This window comes from Anolis carolinensis, unplaced genomic scaffold, assembly GCF_035594765.1.
Source record: "Anolis carolinensis isolate JA03-04 unplaced genomic scaffold, rAnoCar3.1.pri scaffold_17, whole genome shotgun sequence".
NCBI classification, from domain to species: domain Eukaryota; kingdom Metazoa; phylum Chordata; class Lepidosauria; order Squamata; family Dactyloidae; genus Anolis; species Anolis carolinensis.
Genome location: NW_026943827.1, coordinates 1,724,996 through 1,732,322, shown reverse-complemented (window position 1 = coordinate 1,732,322; position 7,327 = coordinate 1,724,996). Strand labels below are relative to the sequence as shown.

The window sequence follows — 7,327 nt, the reverse complement described above, 5'->3', positions numbered from 1 at the left end:
ATTTACTATTGCAAAACAACACAAAAGAGCCTAGAAAACAGCCAAAAATGGGCTCAACACAATGTCCAAAAAGAACTAAAAAAAACCCGAACTCGGGATATAATCTGGATTATCCTGGGAAATAATCCGGATTAAAACAAACTATGCCGAAATGGCTGGAAACTCGCTCCACCTACTCGACGGAGCTTAGCAAACACAGGAAAGCAACCAGCAACAACCCACAGTGACCAGCAGAGCCATTTCAGTCCTTGTGTGTCGAGAGAGGAGGAGGAAAAGTAAACAGTTGTTTTCAAAATAAGTTTGAATTGTTCAGTTTTATTTATTCAACTTCCTCCTCTTCCTCCTCCTCCTCTTCTTCTTCTTGACTTTCTGCCGGGGCCCCTTCAAAGTCCTTTTGAACCATGTGTTGTCGAAGGCTTTCATGGCCGGGATCACAGGGTTGTTGTATGTCTTTCGGGCTGTGTGGCCATGTTCCAGAAGCATTCTCTCCTGACGTTTCGCCCACATCTATGGCAGGCATCCTCAGAGGTTGTGAGGTATGGAGAAAACTAAGCAAAGAGGTTAATATATATCTGTGGAAAGTCTAGGGTGAGAGAGGTCAGTATGAATGTTGTGTAGTTAATCACTTAAATTAGCATTGAAAAACTTATCTGCTATCTTCTTCCTGCCTCTGGGGCATCCTTTGTTTAGAGTCGTTAACTGCCCTTGGTTGATTCATGTCTGGAAACCCTCTGTTTTCAGAGTATTGCTTTTTATTTACTGTTCTGATTTTTGAGTTTTGTAATACTGGTAGCCAGATTTTGTTCATTTTCATGGTTTCTTCCTTTCTGTTGAAGTTGTCCACATGTTTGTGGATTTCAATGGCTTCTCTGTGTAGTCTGACATGATAGTTGTTAGAATGGTCCAGCATTTTTGTGTTCTCAAATAGTATTCTGTGTCCAGGCTGGTTCATCAAATGCTCTGCTATGGCTGATTTCTCTGGTTGAATTAGTCTGCAGTGCCTTTCATGTTCTTTGAACCCTTTTGAACCCTTTCACTTCATTTCCCCTTTCAATTGCTGATCCAAGGCTCCTTCTGGGCTCTGCTTTGTGTAACACAGGCATGGGCCAACTTGGGCCCTCACTCCCGCCGTTCCTAACAGCCTCAGGCCCTTTCCTTGCTTAAGTGGCTGAGGGGAAAAGGAAGGGTCTTGAGGCTTGTGGGAGTTGTGGGAGTTGAAGTCCAAAACGCCTGGAGAGAGGGAGAGGGGGGGCCCAAGTTGGCCCATGCCTGCTGTTGTGATGTAGAGATACTACTAGTTGTGTTAGAAGAGGCAGGAAAACTACTCCCTTGCCAGATGTCCTAAGCCAAGGGTCCCCAAACTAAGGCCCGGGGGCCGGATGCGGCCCATCGAAGCCATTTATCCGGCCCCCACGGCACAAGGGCAGAAGGGGGTTGGACTCAATGGCCCAAGGGGTCTCTTACAACCCTCTTTATTATTATTATTATTATTATTATTATTATTATTATTATTATTATTATTATTATTAAACATTGAGGCTGGGTGGCCATCTGTCAGGGGTGCTTTGCTTGTGTTTTCGGTGCACAAAGGCAGAAGGGGATTGGACTCAATGGCCCAAGGGGTCTCTTACAACCCTCTTTTTTATTATTATTATTATTATTATTATTATTATTATTATTATTGGGTGGCCATCTCCCAGGGGTGCTTTGCATCTGCTTTTGGTGCACAGAAGCAGAAGGGGGTTGGACTCAATGGCCCAAGAGGTCTCTTCCAACCCTCTTTATTATTATTATTATTATTATTATTATTATTATTATTAAACATTGAGGCTGGGTGGCCATCTGTCAGGGGTGCTTTGCTTGTGTTTTCGGTGCACAAGGGCAGAAGGGGATTGGACTCAATGGCCCAAGGGGTCTCTTACAACCCTCTTTTTTTTATTATTATTATTATTATTATTATTATTATTATTATTATTATTAAACATTGAGGCTGGGTGGCCATCTGTCAGGGGTGCTTTGCTTGTGCTTTTGGTGCCAGAGGCAGAAGGGGATTGGACTCAATGGCCCAAGGGGTCTCTTACAACCCTCTTTATTATTATTATTATCATTATCATTATTATTATTATTATTATTATTATTATTATTATTATTATTAAACATTGAGGCTGGGTGGCCATCTGTCAGGGGTGCTTTGCTTGTGCTTTTGGTGCACAAAGGCAGAAGGGGATTGGACTCAATGGCCAAAGGGGTCTCTTACAACCCTCTTTATTATTATTATTATTATTATTATTATTATTATTATTATTATTATTAAACATTGAGGCTGGGTGGCCATCTGTCAGGGGTGCTTTGCTTGTGTTGTCGGTGCACAAAGGCAGAAGGGGATTGGACTCAATGGCCCAAGGGGTCTCTTACAACCCTCTTTATTATTATTATTATTATTATTATTATTATTATTATTATTAAACATTGAGGCTGGGTGGCCATCTGTCAGGGGTGCTTTGCTTGTGTTGTCGGTGCACAAAGGCAGAAGGGGATTGGACTCAATGGCCCAAGGGGTCTCTTACAACCCTCTATTATTATTATTATTGCTGTTGTTGTTGTTGTTATTATTATTATTGCTCGGTGGCCAACTATAGTCTGGCCCTCCAACGGTCCGAAGGATTGTGAACTGGTCCCCTGTTTAAAAAGTTTGGGGACCCCTGTCCTAAGCTCTCCAGAATCCGTGTCCTTCAACAGAAGACGCTATCTAAACGAGCAAAGATCTCAGAAACCATCGCTGAGGAGGAGTGCCCGCTTGGCTGAGCGTGGAGACTCTTGCTAGAAGCCTTTCCCTTGGGAACTTAGGAGAGGAAGGTCCCTTGGGGGGCAGACTTTGCACCTCAATAAAAGCCTTGCTCACAGTAGTTTCCCCGTGGTGTCAACGTTACCCAACGTTAAGAAGCTTCGTCGCCTCCAGTTCCCAGCCTCTTGGCTCGAGCGGTCAGCAGTTGCTGTTACTCGCGAGTAGACTGGGATTGAGTCTACTTCTCTCTCGTTTCATGTGCCAAGTTTTGTTTCTACGCTCTCAAGTTTCTGCCTTGCTTCTAAGAACTTTCATGAATGTTTGAACCCTGTTTGTGTTTCTTGCCTGCTGGATTGACTCCCCACTCAAACCCTGTTTTGGTTTGAGTGTGTTTCGGTACCTGGACTTTGGACTCTAATACTGGACATATTCCTTGACATTTCTGGACTATCTTATACCTTTTCTTAAAGGGCTATTGCTTGCTCAACTTCTCCACCAATTCATTTTTGGACTGTGTAAAGAAGTGTATGATTTTATTTTGTTTAATGATGACATGTTTATTTGATTTGTTTAAACAGTCAGGTTTAGTTAATTTAAAATGGTGAGTATTAGAGCTGTTAATACCAGCATTGAAGAACCGGCTGCTATGACAACGGGGGCGGAGCCAACCGCCATTTGGAAAGGAAAGGGGGAATGTTTTAAAACCCAGTTTCAGTCTGTGATTTTTAGTCGCAGGAAGAAGACTGATTCTCATGTGGAGGATCAGGGTGACTCAAAAGAATTTGAGTCAGGTCTAAAATAAAAGGATTTATTTTAGACAGTCTGTGATTTTAAATCACAGGGAGCAGTCTGGTTTCAAGACTGAAGGGAACCAGAAGGACAGACCTCTATTAGGCCAGACTAAGCAAGTTAGGGGACTTGTTTAGGGTCATTTACAGAGGCTGTGGATTAGGGAAAGTTAATCCCAGTAGATCCAGGAGGATCAGGTTTTAGTTTAGCTGAGAGGAAGAAGTATTTTGAAAGTTTGAACACCTCATATCTGTTTGTAACCATTAAGCTAAGTGCCTTTAAAAAGTTATAAGAAACCATCAAGCTCTGTACAAGCAATAAACTTGTTTTGATTTAATTCCATCTAAGTCTCTGTCACAATTATATACCAAGTTAAGCAATATCAACATCTGAGGTAAAATAAACAAAGAAGGTATAAAAAGAACCAGTGCCATCTGCCGACATCTCCTCCATTGGTGGCAGCGAAGAAGATAATTAAATAAATAATTAATTAAAATCATCATCCATAAGACATCTTTATAATTGGTGGTATCTGTGTGTGTGGTGGGATCAAGAGGATTCCATTCCTGTCACACATCTGTACAAATTGGTGGCAGCGGTGGGATCAAAAAGATTCTTCCCTCACACATCTTTACAGACTGTTATTTTGCTTTAATAAAGATATTAAAAGATTATTGGCCTCAGTGTTGGTTTTCGGTGCTCTCGCTGCCTGGATTGTAACAGATACATTTGCTGATTTCTACCAGAAATTATATAAAGGTGAAAATAATTTGCAATGCGATGACTGGGTCCGAGAAAAATTGGGAGAAGAGGACAAACATTTTTTACAAAAGGTTATTTCATATCAGGAAATCGATGAGGTAATAGGAAACTTTAAAAAAGCAAAATCACCCAGAGCTGATGGTTGTTATTGTACTGTTTTAAATGTATTTATTGTACTATGCTAAACCAATTGCTTTAATTGCCTATGTTTTATTTTTTGTACTATATACGGCATTGAATTTTGCCAGATTGTGAGCTGCCCTGAGTCCCTTCGGGTGAGAAGGGCGGCATAGAAAGGATGGAAATAAATAAATCTATATATATAAAAGGGTGATGGAATCGCGGCACCGAGCAAAACAACAAAAGTAAAGGCCCCCCAACCTCGAAATTTGACAACACAACCCATCATCCACGCCTTAAGGTTAAAACAACAACATATCACGTCACGCACCTCCACATGGCCAGAACCCACAACGCACCATCAGGAGCCATGCCGGGAGGGAGGGAAAGAGAAAGCATAATGGCCGCCGACAAGAGGAAAGGCAAGCAATGGGGAAAAGCTTTCCCCTGGGTCCTAGCGCCCGCCCATCACCCGAATCATTTATCTCCACTATACAACCTTATCCAACCTTATACAATATCCAACCCATTTTAATACTCAATATTTTAAATATATGCTATGAACCATGACAATCAACACAATCTGACTCCTAATATTTAAACAAGCTTAAAATCACAACACCAAATAAAAAACAACACTCTTAAAACACGGGAATGCCAGACACTAAACAATCAGGGCCAGCTAACACCTCCCACGATCTGCCATGCAGGTGTGATGACTCATGGGCCATGTAGTCCCGTTCCTAGTACTGTTGTGACAGATGAAGAGGAAAACTTGGGTTTCCCACCGTTTCTGCCGGATTTGGAGCCCTTGCAGCTGCAAGATGTTTGCCCACAAGAAGTCAGCCAAACAAGCCTTGAGCAGAAATCTCCCCCATTTTCTCGCCGCCTTTATTATAATCAAGATAGAAGCGCTCGGGAGGCGACTCGCAGGAGCGCCAGGATTGCTGCCAGACAATTAGATGATTAAGTCTGTTTCCCTTGGGAAAGTTTAAGGAGTCCTGCATCTGGACACAGAATAGGTTTCGTTTCTTGTTCCCCAGAGAAAGTGTTCTTTGGCGGGAAAACAAGATCCTATATAGGTGTTTGCCCACAAAGGAATGCTGGCGGAGTCAATTCGTCAGCTTCGGGAGTAGATTGTGTGTGGACTGCGCTACTCCAGTTTCCAGGACCTTGCTCTCGTTCCAGCCCTGCCTTGTTCCCCGGACCTCGCCACGGATTTCGCCACGGACCCCGTTCTTGTTCCTCGTTTCTTGTTGCCTTGAATCAAGCCTTGTTTGCCAAGAATCTAGTTTGCTCTCCAGCCTTGCATCAAGTTCCATGGACTAAAGGACCTTGTCATTTCCCCTCACTTTGCTTGGCAAAGTGTGTGTTTCGGTTATTGGATTACAACTTTGGACTTTAATATCTCATATTGGACATTGTTTTCCTGGACTATATTTGACCTTTCCTGAAAGGTCTACTTCTGAACTATATTCTACACTTGTTTTTATTAACTTTATATATTTCCTTAATAAAGATATTAGATAGATTCTGGCCTCTGCGCATGGTTATTGGTGCTCTGCAGCCTGGGTCCTGACAGCAGGACACAATCCAAGCACTCTCAACAGATGGCCACCCAGCCTCTCAATAATAATAATAATAATAATAATAATAATAATAATAATAATAATAATAATAACAACAACATCATCATACAATCCTAAGGTTTGCAGAGACCCCTAAGAATCATCCAGTAAAACTTCCTTCTACCACACAGGAGGACACAATCCAAACACTCCTGACAGATGGCCATCCACCCACTATATAATCATAATGATGATAATAAAGATAATAATCATGATGATAACAGCAACAATAATAATAATAATCATAGAACTATACCATCCAATAATTTGGAGACACCCCGAATGGCCATCCACCCCAACCCTTTCTACTATGCACCAAGACACAATCTAACCATTCACAAAACTTGGACAACGTATGCATACTATACAATACTACACAGCGACAAAGACCCCCTCTACTCTCACCACTTTCACATTACACAAACAACCAAATACAGTAGAGTCTCATCCAAGCTAAACGGGCCAACAGAAGCTGTACATCTATATATATAAAAGAGTGGTGGCATCGTGGCGATGAGCAAAACAACAAAACTACAGGCCCCCCAACCTCAAAATTTGACAACACAACCCATCATCCACGCCTCTACGTTGATACAACAAAAATAAAAGAAAAATAAAGTCCTAATTAGAGGGAGAGGAATAATTGCTTTTATCCAATTGCTGCCAGTTAGAAGGCTAAGCTCCTCCAACTTGGTCTCCTAGCAACCCAATAAAAAATAATAAAAAACACTAAAAAATTAATACAATAAAATACTATAATAACAGAAAATAACTAAAAATAATACAAGAAAATAATAAAAGATAATAAATAAAAAGATAACTTACAATAAAATTAATAAAAAATGCAAATAAAGTAAAATAAAAATTACACAACAATTTTTAACCAATACCACCACCACTTTGCCACAGCAACGCGTGGCCGGGCACAGCTAGTACTAAACATAAAGACAACCATACAACAGACATTCAATACCGCCACTAACTCAAATGTCTCACCAACACCACCAGACAACGCCACAGCAACGCACAGCTAGTAATAAATAAATAAATCTCTAAATAAATAAACACATCAATAAATAATCCGGGGGGGGGGGGGGGCTGGCCTTGGCCCCGGGGGGAGAGAGAGAGAGAGAGAGAGATGCCTCGCCCTCCCTCCTGCGCCTCCTCTCTCTCTCTCTCTCTCTCTCTCGCCCGTCCATCAAAGGAGGGGGAGCGGCAGGCAGCCAATGGGGGTCCTCCGGTG

At 41.8% G+C, this 7,327-nt stretch overlaps 1 protein-coding gene and 1 pseudogene across 2 annotated transcripts in view; one reads left to right on the top strand and one right to left on the bottom strand.

Annotated features, from left to right (window-relative positions):
• LOC134294568 (zinc finger protein 850-like) overlaps positions 1-7,327 on the bottom strand; it is a 256,756-nt gene that overhangs the window by 103,202 nt on the left and 146,227 nt on the right. The window lies entirely within an intron of this gene.
• LOC134294578 (zinc finger protein 658B-like) overlaps positions 1-7,327 on the top strand; it is an 85,268-nt pseudogene that overhangs the window by 63,646 nt on the left and 14,295 nt on the right.